Source organism: Passer domesticus, chromosome 15, assembly GCF_036417665.1.
Source record: "Passer domesticus isolate bPasDom1 chromosome 15, bPasDom1.hap1, whole genome shotgun sequence".
Classification (NCBI taxonomy): domain Eukaryota; kingdom Metazoa; phylum Chordata; class Aves; order Passeriformes; family Passeridae; genus Passer; species Passer domesticus.
Window position 1 is genome coordinate 4,590,723 of NC_087488.1, and position 14,293 is coordinate 4,605,015.

At 39.5% G+C, this 14,293-nt stretch overlaps 1 protein-coding gene across 31 annotated transcripts in view; it reads left to right on the forward strand.

Annotated features, from left to right (window-relative positions):
* The window catches only part of RBFOX1 (RNA binding fox-1 homolog 1), a 1,139,646-nt gene that overhangs the window by 736,250 nt on the left and 389,103 nt on the right, over positions 1 to 14,293 (forward strand). The window contains exon 1 of one of the 31 annotated variants that reach the window (XM_064390399.1): positions 138 to 337. The exons of the other annotated variants lie outside the window; for them this stretch is intronic. The gene's annotated coding sequence lies outside the window, so the exon portion shown is untranslated. Of the gene's footprint in view, positions 1 to 137; positions 338 to 14,293 lie in introns of those variants that run through there. 31 annotated transcript variants of the gene reach the window in all.

Sequence of the window (14,293 nt, forward strand, 5' to 3'; positions counted from 1 at the left end):
CAGCAATCACAGCAGGTTGGAGTGGGATAATTGTTGGCACCTGGCAGCCCAGGTGTTTTGCTTTAAAGTAGATTGGGAAGTGATTACGCCCTCTACTCTGCAGTATAAAACCCCTCAGAACTATAAAAGCAGGTAACTGCTGGTGCAGAGGGTTCCTCAGGATGGTCAGGAATGCAGCCCAGCCTGGGAGGAGACCCCAAAGGAACAGGGCTTGTTCAGCTTGTAGAGCAAAGAGCAGCCCTTGAGTACCTGTAGGAGATGGAGAAGACAGAGCCTGTCTCTCTACAGAGGTATTGTGGCAAGAGGATGAGAAATGCAAGCGTGCAATTAAAATAAGGTAGGTTCAAACTAGAAAAGGTTTTTTTCCTAGGAATGTTTAAGGTTTAGAATAGATTGCTTGGAGAGGCTGCTGTGTGATCTCCCCTCCTGGAAGTTTCCAAAGAGCATCTGCATCAATCCCAGTGGTGTGATCTCACAGATGACTTTGCTTCAAGCAGGAGTTTCTGCTTGAAGTCTCTTGAGGCCCCTTCCAGCCTGACTGATTGTGTGGGGCTGCAATTCTGGAGATTAAAATGTGACCAGTAGCTGAGGATTCCTTGTGTAGGCTAAACTGAAATACCTTCTTGGAAGCATCCCTAACCATCCCTTCCTGGTCATGATTTAACCTAATAAATGTAGTGAAGTATTCACTGGAGTTAAACCTTCACTCTGATACCTCAGAGGAGTTTCTTACCCATCTGCATGTGGCTGCAATGCTTTTGTCTGTTAAATTTTTTGATGGAAAGCTAAAGGGTCCAAACATAGGTCTAAGTAAATGCCCAGAGCAGCTGAGGTGATTGAGGCACCCAGTTGGAGGTGTCAAGTTCATTTTCAAATCTGCCTGGTTCCGTCTCTCTGATTGCTCTTGTACTTGTGATTTTGTTTATTTGAGCTCTGCTGCAAGCCTGGAATTGAAGAGTCAAAGGAACGTGCATAAAGAAATGCTGGGCTGGAATGGAGATGCCATTTGTTGTAAATATAATGAAGACAAACACTAAGTTCCAAATTTTATCCCTTTGATAAATGCCAGAGTTTCCCATGCTTGTCCTTTTCCCATTGTTTTTTGTAGAAATGTGTAGAAGCAGCAGAGTTCAATGAAAACATGTATTGGAATAACTAAAGCAAAATAAATTCCTAAAAGAACTCAGAATAGCAGTAAAGGAGTAAAAATAAGTCTTGATTGATGTTCTGGCCCATTATATTAAGATGTGTGCCTTAGCTTTGGCTAAGTCAGCCAAGTCTTAGAAAAGAAACTTCAAGTGGGTCAGGTTGTTGCTAAGTTATGTGAATTGGAGCTAACTTTGGCTTGTCTCAACTTAATGTGCTTCATCCAAACAGAGATTATGAAAAAAAGATTATTCTGAAGTTTCGTAATATCATTTAATCTCACATCTCTACTTGTCAAATAAATACAATGCCTGTCTTATTTTTATTCAAATAGCAATCCATCAAAATTGCCTTTTGACAGGATTTTGACTACTACTTATAGTAATAACTAATAGTTCTTTTTTACTATTTCCCAGGGGGGAAGTAGTATGTATATGTGTGGAGGAGGGGGGGAGGATAGAAATACTGAAAATAATTTTTATTTTTACCTTTAAAATGAATCAGGAATTTTAGTTGGCTGTGAATGTTCATATAAGGCAGCAATTTGCTGTTCTGGTTTGCTTTTATTCTGTTTGTGTTTCATTAAAAGTAGGTATAGGGGCACTTTCAAAAATAAAGCTTAATCTTTAATTACTATTTGCAATAGATCATTTTTTAAAAGATGAAATTATTGATACACAGTGCACTCAAAGGGCTTTTAATATATTTGTTCCCTAGTGATAATGGGTTAAAAAAAAAAGTTGAAAAGACTGATTGCAAAACTAACAATAAATCAATCAAATGGGTCTGGTAATACATCTCATATCCACAGTGTGTGATGCTTAGTTTATGACATCTTAAGATCTCAAAAGCTGATTTATTTTTCCAGTAATCAGTGTTCTGATCCATTAGTTTTTATAAGGTAGAGAGATGTCAGTGTTTTTTTCATGAATGATTTGTATTTTAAAATTGCACATCTGTCAATCAAGACAGAACCAAGGACTTTTTAAAACTTAGTGCCTTCACTGTAGGTTTATTTCTGTACAGTGCTGGTGGTGTATATTATTATTCAGCAAAATTTTTCATTGTACTTCATAGTTTGGGATGTTTTGGCTAATGTGTAGCCTAAGAAAGTTTTTATTCCACTTTGATAATCATCTCACCACTCTCTATATTGATACCCTAGCACATCCAAACTCCGAGTATATTCTGTATGAAGTTCCTAGATATTTGTAGTAATCAACATTGTATCTGACTCTTAAGACAAACAACTTAGAAATCAAAAGGAGTTTTATCATTGAACTGGGAGTGCTTTCATCTGTTGAGTCTCTACTCAGAATTATTGATAGCTTGCTGACTTCAGGTACATAAAGAAACCCCAACAAAACAAGGAGATTTCAAGAAAGTAGTCAAAACCAAAACACTTGAGTGTACCTGGAAGCTCTACCTGCCCAGTTTGGGGAGAGTTAAAATGTGTGGTTATGGCTTTGTACTTTAATCAGTACAAAAATGCTAAGTTAGGTTTTATTTGCCTTTCCTGGGACAGTAAACGCTAACACTGAGAGCTTCACCTAAAATGGCCTCATTTCTTGCCATCAGAATGTGAGCTCTGGGTATCTGTGTGATATTACAGCTTTTGTCACCTGAGAGTCAGGTGGCCTCTGTTAAAACAGAGTTCAATGAAAACATGTGTTTGAATAGCTAAATCGAAATAAGTTTCTAAAAGGACTCAGAATAGCAGTAAAGGAGTAAAAATATGATCAAATAAGTCCCTCCCAGCCAGGGAAAGGTTGGGAGATGATGGAAGAGCTCCACATGTCCCTGGGAAGGAATGAGGTGTCTGGGAAGTTGTGGTGTGCTCTGGACACTGTCTCAGGAGTCAGAGTGACTAAACCACATCCATCCTCAAGGCACTGCCTGACTGCTGGAGAGCTGGAGGCTGAAAATGTGGGAGTTGTGTGCTGGAAGTGTCACTGATGAGAAAATGGTCCTGGATATTACAGCAAGGGCAACTCTGACATGAGAGAGGGAGAGAAAATGATGTGGAGGAGTCCATGGATATCAGAAGGCTAATTAATTACTTGATTACACTATACTATATATATTGCATCTAAACTGAATCTGCCTTGCACTCACCCTTGCTCACAACTGCCCAGAACTGCTCTCATCTCTGATTCTCCCGTGACTGTCCCGTGACAGTCACACACACACACACTTGGCCCTGGTAGGCCAAGGGAACCAAACATCCTCACTGTGGGTAAACAATCTCCATATTGCATTCTGCTTTGGCACAACACAGGCACAGAAAGTGATAAGAATTGTGCTTCCTTTCTCTGATGTTCAGAGAATGTGAATCCCAGAAATATTCTTGGGAAGAATTGTGCCTTGCTTTTCTCTGTGAAGAGAAATGTGGCAATACCTGGGTAAAAACATTTTTCTAGAAGTGTAGATGTAAACAGATGTGTGTTTTTTTTTGTATCCACTCAAAACCCAGGGATAAAGACACCACGGATCTCTCAGATGATGGTAATGCCAACAGATAATTATCTAGTATTACCTTTCACTTGTCTCATTCTTTTATTTTCTCCTGCGCTCTGATGTGCTTTGGGCATCTCTTCTCTTGGTTTGTGAAACACAGACCTTCTTGGAGCCTTCTTGGCCTGCCAAGTTCCCCAGTTCTGAGGTTTTAGTGGTACCAGACAGAAGCTTTAAATGTATTTTTTTTTCCTTAATTCTGGCTATAACATGTGGAGTATTGTATCCTTCTACATGTACGTTGAGCTCTTTTTTATTTATTTAATTGTGCTTGGATGTTTTATAAACAGGGACAGGCTTGAAGCACTTCTCTGCTGTTTTGATGCTGAGACTGTGCACTGTCAGGAAGGGCTCTGCTTTATCAGACAGATTCTTATTAATGAGAAGTTTATAAGCTGGAAATCCATCCATATTTTAAAATGGAATCATTGCCTTGCTTTCAGTTTGGCTACAGGCTTGATATCAAACTGAAATGAGCAGAAAAAAGCCCAAAAAATTTAATTAGTGATTGGGTTCGTACAAGTGAAATGTGATTCTGGTTTCTTACTGTTGTGTTGAAATTCACTTGGGTGTTTGCTTTTTGGGGTTTGCATTTTGATGATTTGCTCCTGACATGGTGGAAAGGAGCCAGTAATGGTTTAGGTGGGAGGGTTTTCTTTTGGCAGGATTGAAACCAAAAAGAGTGGAAAAGGGTAAAGTTAACTTAACATGGAAAGCTACAAAAGTAGTGCCACAGCATTTTTTCCAGTAAGCTTGGCACTCTTTGCTGAGTTTTGCACTACACAGCCATTAGCAGGCTGGTCAATGCATTGCTTTATGAGGCAATTATTTCAGCATACTCTATTCAAAATACACATTAGAACTTAACCTTCTGAATCCTGAAGTAGCATTTTTATCACCCAACATTAGAAAAGAGTTGGAGTCAGCAATTTCCCCTTTCTTTTTATGATCTGGTATCATTAATAAAGCATTGAGCTGGTAGCTTCTTACAATTCTCCAGGATAATTTGTGACACAAAAGGTGCTGCTGTGATCCAGTTGTCTGTTGACTTATTCAATAGCAGGGGAAACATAGAAATTGTGTAAAAATAAAAATGAGGAGGGGAGGGGAGAAAGAGCTCTTAAAACAAATGTACAACTGGTACACAGCATATTAGGCCTGCTGCTGCTGGATGTGCACAAGTAGAAATGGGAAGTTAATATGGAATTTCTAATTAGGGTCACATACTAATGAACTCCCTCTTCATGTTAGTTTTATGCCGCTTCAGAAATTTTTTATCATATGCTTAAAAATTTATGGCTAGAAACATTAATGAAAATGAGGCGTGAATTGGAAATTGTGCTATTATGGAGATGAGTATGGCCACGGCCAGGCTGATTTCTAAGGAGGGATCCTTTTATTGCCATTTTTTTGAGGAATGAGAAATGATACAAGTAGAATTAATGACTAGACATATTCTTTGCCCTGGCTTGGCTGGCGTTATTATATTTAAAGTTATAAAAACTGGATTTAATAAAATTTTGAGTTAATTATAAGGGGAATTTTAATCATAATTGGCAGTCTTCTGTAAGAAATAAAACTGTAAATCAGCAGAAGGGCAAAATTAATACAGTGAGGTGGTTATGCTTGCATACACCTATACATGTGTGTATATTAAATATACATTTTTAAATACTAAATATATTTATGTATAAGTACAGACATGCTCATACACATATAGGTACAGTGAACATTTTTATGTGGCTTTGTTGCTAAAGGTTATCTCCTTTCCTTGCTGCTTGACAACACAATTGCTCTTAAGTTCTGTGGATGAATGTTTGGGTATAAATTTTCCAGAAGTGGCATTTTTGTCTCTGGTATCTTGTAAAAATCAATTGAGCTCGCTATTTAAAATGTCAAACCTCCAAACACTACCTGTTGTATTGTTTCCTTCGGTCCCACTAAAATTATCATGCAATCTTGTATAAAATATATTGAAAACATCTGGTAGTCTGTCTCATTGGAATTGCCTTGGAAATAGTCTAGTAACTTTTGACAGCTTGGCTTTATAAGGATATTGATTTCACTGTGGCTTTATCATGGAAAACTGATGAATGGTCAAAAGCTGAAAGTGATATAAAACCTGGTTTATAGTTTTTATATGAATCCATGTAATAAAATAAAGTAGGTTTATAAAACATAGTAAGGTATGCCCTTGTGAAAACATCAGAGTTAAAAAAGAATTTTGCAGCATTTTTGTGCTGTGGATTACTTGGGCTGGGGACACCAGAAACATTTGCAGGCTTGTAAGAGATGGACAAAGGAAGTAATGTTCTTACTGAAAACAATACCATGTGTTGCTAATATTTATGTGATGCTTGGGAGAAGAGAAGCTTGCATAGAGTATTGCTTTTGGATTTAAAACATTTCCTTTTGAAACAGGCTATTAATACTGAACCAATGTGGGGAAAATATTGTTTCCACAGTCCAATAACAAGGAGAAATAGGCAGCAGAAACACAACTAACTGATGGGGCATGGGAAACAGGAACTGCAATCTGGGCAAGAAATGCCTTTTTTGTACACCTGAGGAACTGAACAGGAAGAATTAGAAACAACATTGGCCATCTGTATTGCACTGTCTGTAACAAAAGAAAGTAAGGAAAATATAAGAAACTAAATTGATTTTTTTTCTGGAGGAAGTAATTACTTCCCCGGTCAATTAAATATAAACACAATGAGAAGGTGTTGCAGTAGAAACACGTGTGTCAGTGCTGCAGAACAGTGAATTCTGTGTGTACAGAATGCCCTGGGGGCTGGAGGTAAACATTCATCTCCAGTCCAGCTGGGCCCTGTTCTGCAGGGAGGGGCAGAAGATGGTGAGGGTTCTTCTTGGATCTCAGAAAGAGATCTGAAAAGAAGTGGCTTAATAAATGGACTGGTTTAATAAGAGAACAAATTAAAAAAAAAAAGGAATAGTAATAGGGAGTAAATCTTATCTTCCTTTCACAAGGAGGGGACCCTACTCTGGTGTAGGATTGGATGGATGCTGGAGGGGAGTCGCCCAAGGCATTGCACAGACCTTGGCTATGGAGTTTCCTTCTTTTTTTGGTCACTTTTTTTTTTTTTCCTTACCAAACCCAGCTGTCTGAAGGGTGTTTGCAGGAGAGGCTCCTGCTGCACTGCAGGGGAGAGGCAGGGCCAGGCTCCTGGGGAGAGCTGCCCACAGGCTGCCCCAGGCTGTCCTGCAGCTCAGCACAGGCTGCTCAGGTGAACACTTCCCTGGCTCACCAATGCTTGGGTGTGCAGGGATCACTGAGTTGGGATCAGACAGCTCTCCTGCAGAGCTGGGTGAATGCAGTGGAGTGAGAGCAATCCCCAGGCTGCTTCTGAGAGTTCAGCTGGTGCTGAGCAATTGGCACTGCTGCAGAACACATGTCCTGCCCTTTAAGGTATGTCACCAGTGCAAACTCTTACAGGGAAAGAAAGAATGAAAATAGAGGTTTGCATATCCTGGATTAGTGAAACCTGAATTAAAACTGGCACCTGGGGATTTTAGTAAAAAAACAAAAAACAAAAAACAAAACAAAACAAAAAAAAAAAAAACACAACAACAACAACAAAAAAAAAAAGAAAAAAACCCTCTTTTGCTCAGTTCTCTAAATTAGCTTTCATTGTGGGTATAAAAAAAAAAAGCTATGCCAACTTCAGCTAGGATACCTTGAGGAAAGGGAAGGTTGTCCCAGAGATCCATGTCCAGGCTTGGGTGCTGTTCTAGAGAAATGTTGGCCCAGTGGAGAGAATTCAGAGTAGCACAGTGAGAGTGAGCAGAGCCTATCCTACAAAATAGGATGGGAGGAAAAAGTGAACCAGTTGTCTCCTTGCATTCCCCAATCATACAGTAATTTTCTCATTTTCCCCCATCTCTCATGTCTTTGAGCAGAGCAATTATTTCCTGTTCTGTGCTCCCTTTTAGAAGTTTTAGTTGGCCCTGGTGCTTCTGAGGTGCATTTTCATTAAAGGTGCAGCCAGGAGGGACTTGTTTAAGGCTGCCAAAGGAAATCAAGTCTCCAGAGTCTGAGTAGTGGAGTTATCACTAAACCTTTCTTCTTCCATAAGGAATACAAGAGAAGATGCAAACTGTAAATGGTGAGGGGGAGAAGGAGGTTTCCTTACTCCAAGTTAAAGGTCAGTCTTTGCTCTCAGAAGAGTGACAGGTAGAATTGTTCAACAGGTACAGTTGCAAATGGGAAAAGGAACCAGACATGAATTCCCTTGCAGACTCCTCTTTCCTTCTGTTGCTGATTTTCACTCTGAATACCCATGGGTACAGCCATGGTTTATTAAATCGGGAAAGGTAATTGAAGCTAGCAAATGAGAGTAGGGTTGGTTTGAGCTGTTTGTGTGAGCTCCAGAGCCCAGGTGTGTTGTGTGCACTGCAGAGCTCCATGGGAAGGACGCTGATCCCACCCTCATTCCCTTTGCACTGCAAGGAAGTTTTTGGGATTGTGACAGTCATTTGCAGAAGCCTTGCATGCCTCCCTTCTTGGGAAGATGAATAGTGCTTTGACAGTGCTTTAGTAGCATCCAGTCCTTTGGGTTTGGAAGTGTAAAACTTGCACTTGGTCACAGGAACTGGCAGACCATTGCTCTCGTTTTCCTGCACTTTATAGCTTTGTGCACGGCTTACCTTGACCTGGCAAGGAATTCCAGCAATTAGATTGCTTCATCTTAAAAGTCCTGATTGTGATGGGGAAAAAACCCAAAAAACCTGGAAGGGTCAAAATATTTGAGATTTGATGGAGAAGTAAAATGAAGCATTGGGATTTGTAGAAAAGTAACATGTATGAGAAGTTTGTGCTGTGGCCTTATTTGTTACAAACCACAGCTATTGGATGCTTGCCAGCCAGAAGAAAAATATATATCCTGAAAGACAGTGAAAGAGAAATATTAATAGAGTCAAGGCTGGTGTGTAATACAGTTGAAAGGAATGAAATGCTGAAAGGGTATTGCAACTTGATTTTTGAGAAGATAGTTAGAAAAGAAAAAAAAATTCTATTCAGTTTTTATTAATAATTTCATACTGATTTTAACTGGAAATGTCATAATTCAATAGACCAAACATATTTTATGAAGCAAATGACCCTGACCTAGGAAGTACAGTAGCTGTAGAACTTTTTACCACATGGGTTTTTTTAAGAAAAAATAAGATGCTGTCTGATATGTCTCATGAATTGTGTTTTATCTTGTATTCAGCTTTTGGGTGGATATTTCCTCTCAGCATTTTAGAGTTAGGGTTGTTTGGAACTCAGAAGGATGGGATAACTAGGATGAACATGGTCAAGTGTGCTGGATTTGTAATTGCCATTGGGAAACATCCACTGACTCCTCTCTGCTCAGAGGGACCGTGGAGGAGAGGTCACAGTGTGGGAGCCAGGGGAAGGAATGTCAGTTTACCTTTCCAAAATAATGTAACAGAATTGACACAGGGGATTCTCATTCTGAACATGGGAATTACCCTTCTTTTAATTAATGCTGTTACAATATTGCTAGCATTAACTGATTTTTCAAAAATGCTTTTGCAATTGAACTTAATTTTTTTACATTGCTTCTGCCTTCTGTGCTGCATGAAGACATTTTTGCTCATAATTTCAACAAAAAAAAACACTTAAGGAATCTCAGCCACTTATAAATGCTGCAATGAAAGCTGAAGAAAGTTGATGTGAGAATGTTACAGCACATCACTTGATGAGGGATCTTAATAGGATTACTACTAGCAAGCTTCCTCTTAATGGCTTTTACAAACTCTGGTTTATTGTAGCAAAATGCTGCTATAAGAAGTAAGGAATTAAAAAGAATGAATTAGACATAAAGGGGGAAAGAAAAAAACCTTACAGAACTTATGGCCTATCTGAGGTTTATTTTGCATGTTTTAATTTTGTTGCGATAAATAATTGCAAAAATTTTAATTGTATATGTTTGTAGCATAAAAGTATAATAAAAAAATTTGGAGTGTAACTTTAAAACAGTCATCAGCTGTAAATGCAGTCGTTATTCAACCCATCTCACTACATAACTGGTGCTGGTTGGCATTTTGCAAACCACAGGATTGTGCTGCAGCTTTGATGTGGTCCGAAGCAGAAAGGAGCTGGGCGTGCAGCCTGCCTGTGCTCTGGGAGCATCAGAGCACATCGAGGGCTGCCTTTGCTGTGGTCCACGGCCACGGTTCTGGCTGTTACAGAGATGAGTGGCCCAGCTCCTGCTCACTTTGTTGTGCCTTTCAGAGGCACAGGGATGTTGCAGTTCTGATTCTGCAGCTTGAGTCAGCAGGGCTGGGCACAAGTACAAACACCTTGGGACATCCTGGTGTTCTCTTCTAGTGTAAGTTAATTTTTTCTCAGTTACTGTCTTAGCATTTGACAGGTCTGTGGGATGGAGAAATTGCCTTTTTCATACCCAGGCCAGACTGGGGAGGAGTGAGGAGCTGGAAGCTCTAAGGTAGCATCAGTATCACCTCACACAGTCATGACTCTGCAGTCCACAAACCCCAACCTGTATTTTTTTCCCTAAGTCATATGGTTATAAAACAACAATGGTATTTAGTGAGTTGACCTGGTTTGAGTAGTTATGATTTCCATTTTCTGAAAACAAATGGGTTAAAATGTCTTTCATTTTTTTAAAATGAAAATTATTTGAAATCAAAATTATTCCTAACCTACACTGGTCATTTATTGTTGCACCCTTTTTTTTTAGCACCGAACACATACCTGAGTAAATGGATTAATGCATATATAGCAGTCAGATAAAAATACACAGAAAAAATGCTGAAATAGAGCAGTTGGTTGGCAGAACAAATGTTGTGCTTGAGTGGAACATACAAAGGACGTTTTAAGTATATGCTGGTCTGTCTCACTACAAGCCTAAAGACACCACATACTGAGTTACTGGTTCTTTTATAATTCAAAGTCAAGCTACTGTAGTGCACCAATAGATTTTTTAGGCTCATATTAAATAATGAATTTTCACAGTACATGCCATAAAGTGAATTGGCAGGTTTTGTGAGTGATTGGACTGTAAATCTGAAATGAGACTCACTTCGTCACAGTTTCGCTTCTTCCCACCAACTGTTCAGATGCCTCAGGTGCCAGCAAGGATTAGAAAACCCTGTGAGAAGGGATGGCAGTTCTGCTGAGGATGGGGAAAATGCAACACTATTTTTTTCTGCTTTTAACTGAACACAGTGAGCACAGTGTGAAGCTTTACATTTTAGTCTTAGCCTGGGCCATAAGATGATTCTATTAAAATGCATCACTTACCTTTACGTTTATAATCAGGGCTAATGCCATGAAGTTACATCCCCCAGGTGTTTAACCCTGTTTTCAAGCATTGCTTTTTATTATACCTTGAGATATGAAACGTAAGCAAGTAGTACACAGTGACAGAAAAGAATTTAAAGTGGTGGTATAACTTTAAAATTACTTTTTCTTGACTCTGATACTAGCACAATTTTACAATAATACAGTCATGTTTTTAAAAACCCTCCCTTTGTTAGCCATAAAATAAGTTTATGTTCCCAAAGGCATTGCAGGGAGTGCTGTCATTAAGTGAAGTGCCCAGCAGGAGGGAGCTGGCAGTGGCTCTTTGCACCACCTGATCCTGGGGCGTGATGGGGTTGCTGTGCTTTGGTTAATAACAGGAACTGCCACTGCCTTTATTAGGGTTCCATTTCACTCTAAAAATTTAAGTTTTCTTAACAAGGTTTTGTTGTGCTGAAATAACTCAAAGGAGCAAAGCAGATGCTGTCATAAACTGAACATCAGCTCCAAGCAGAGGTTCCCTGTGCAGGTAATTCCCTGTGCATTGTTACTTTTTGAAGGTAAGGGGAGTTTTGGATTAGCTGTAGGTTGTTTAATCTGGGTGTCCTAGCCTGAACAGGACTGACAAAACCCAGGAGAGCAACATTTCACCCTTATAAGGTGTAGGTTTAGCATTAAAATAATGCAAAATCAGAGCAGGAGAGTCAAACTCGTTTTCGCCACAGGCTCCTGGTTCCACCACTGCCCACACAGACTGAGTTTTTCCTGTGGTTTTGGGGTGTCCAGTGAATGAGGCCATGGTTGACGGCTCTTGCCATAGATTGGGGTCAAATGGGTTTTTGTGTCTGAGAGCTGGAGCAGAGATGTCAGCCAAGAAAAATCAGGGCAGTAAAATGTACCCGAGTGTCTGCAAAGCTGGGTCACTGTTCTGTTGGCTGGGAGAACCCTTTCCCTCTTTAATAAATCTGGTGCATGCTATGTGTGCTTGTACACTTCCAGAGATTTTCCTTCTCTTAAAAGCAGTGGAGAATGTTTGTACACCAAGAGATTTGTTTGATGTATTGTTACCTCTGCAAGGTAGAAGTTACTCAGCAGCTCAGGTAGGAAGCATGGCAAAAAAACTTTTTTTCTATTTTTTTATATAATGATACTTTTCTTGAAAGAAAAAGTAGGATGTATGATGTATTCTATGCATGTTTTGCACATATTTATATTTATTTTGTATTTTAAAATAACACTTCATGAAACATCATCCTGAGTGAGGTTATCTTACTCTCTCTTGTGAGAACCATTAGAAATGACCCCAGAATGTTGTCATCCTCCTTGGCTAATTACCAGACAAGGCACTGATTAAGATTAAACTCAAACAAATAGATTTTGCATTGTCTGAGGTACATAGATCAAAAGTTAAAGCAGAGTTCTTTTGAACAAAGAACTAATAATGATTAAGAGCTAGCTTTTTTCTCTTGTACCTTTCAATTGATTGTGGGCCTGCCTGGCTTGATGGATTAAAATCAGTAATTTAGAAGCTGACAAAACAATACATTACAGAAAGGATAAGAGTCAACAAAAATGATACAAATGATCCTGGCTGTAACATTTAAAGCTTTTAGAGTGTAACACCTTCGTACTTTTTGCCCCCATTTTCCCCAGAATCTCAGCCTTGCAAGCAGATTAAATGGTGTCATGTTTTCAGCCATGGAGAGGGAAGCCTAAACCATTTCAAAATTTAAGAATGGGAAATAAGAAGGGAAAAGGTTGGACTTGATGATCTCAGAGGTCTTTTCCAACCTAGTTAATTCTATGAAAAGAGAAAAGATGTGACTGTTACGGTGGAGAAGAGAGATCGATGATGAGCTGTGGAATCTTGCATTGTGTTCTAGGTGCTAAAAAAGGAGTTACCAGGCTCTTCTTTGGCTATATTGTAACCTTTCACCATAACTTCAGTGCTGCCGCTGATATCACTTATGAAGTGTAAACCACTTTCTAAAGGAATAAGGGAGTTAATATTCAGTTTACAGAGGTGCCATCCTGCTGCTTCTCTTCATGAGAGAAGTGGAAGGATTGTCTGAAGGGATAGAGGGGACATCAAAATGGTGGCTGAAATGGTCTGAACCACCAAAAAGGTGGCTGAAATGGTCTCAACAATAATTTCACAAAGTTGCTCTGGCAGCAGCAATCTGAAAGGTTGTGAGTAGAGTCAAGATGGAAAGAAAATGTTAATTGTAAAGTGGTGTGATGAAGCAAGAATTTAAGTTCTCCAGATGGATATCAAGTGCTAGATCTTAAAAATGTCACACAGGAAAAATCTGCAAGATTTTCCAAGAGCTCAAGATTGTGAATTTATGGGAAATTGAAGAAGGAGGGCCTGGAAGCTGATGGGCAATAGGAGAAAGAAAGTTCTGCTTTTAACTTGAAGCGTTGTTAGATATCCATGAGGAGATTTGACAAAGACAAGATTTAATTCCAAATGTCTACATTAGAGAGCTGACCCCGTGAGTCATATGAAAATGTCTTAGGTGATAAATGACAAAAAATAAGATGTGTAGGGAAAAGAGTGGGAAAGCAAGGACAAGCACCTCTTAGAGCCCCTGGAAAAAGCTGATAGCAGACAAGGAGCTGGCAGAGATAATGGGAGAGGGCAATTACAGCAGGAATTATTATCAGCTGTCTGGCTGATGGCACAGAAAGTGGGGTAGAGATTGGGTGAGCAGGAAGAGCTGGCTTTTAGCTTTGGCTTACAAAACATTCATTAGGGGGCTCTATCAACCACATTTCCTTAGCAGATGGATTGCTTGGGAGAACAGACTGGGAGCTGCCACAGGGAAACTCCTGTGTTGGTTGTGGATTCTGCATCCTGCAGGTTTGAAGAGGTGATTTTACACAGGAGTGCCAGAGAAGTGTAGAACCAGAGGGGAGCAGAGTGGTTATGAAAGTGTGTAGAGAAAGGAAACTGGTGTCAGAAGGGAAAGAGAAGGAAAATCTTACATGAAACAGCAGAGGCCTTAAGGATTCTGAGGACAGAGTTCCTGAAATAAAAAAGGGAGTGGGGAGTCATTTTAAGCAAAGCATCAACCTTTCAAAGCCTGGCTGGTGTCCCTGGGAGCTTCCAAGGCTGAGGAGTTCAGAATGAAGTCTGTGTGTCTGTCCTGCTGCTGCCCTAGACACAGGGGATGAGCATTCCTACTCTCTCTTTGTGGAAAAAGCCATGATTTCTACAAACAAAAAAAGTCTGAACAGTTTTTGCAAAAAGATGCTAAATGGGCTATGTTCTCCACTTTTGTAATGGAATGAAATGTTAGAATACAAATAAATAGTAGCACAAAACCTCTTCTCTTT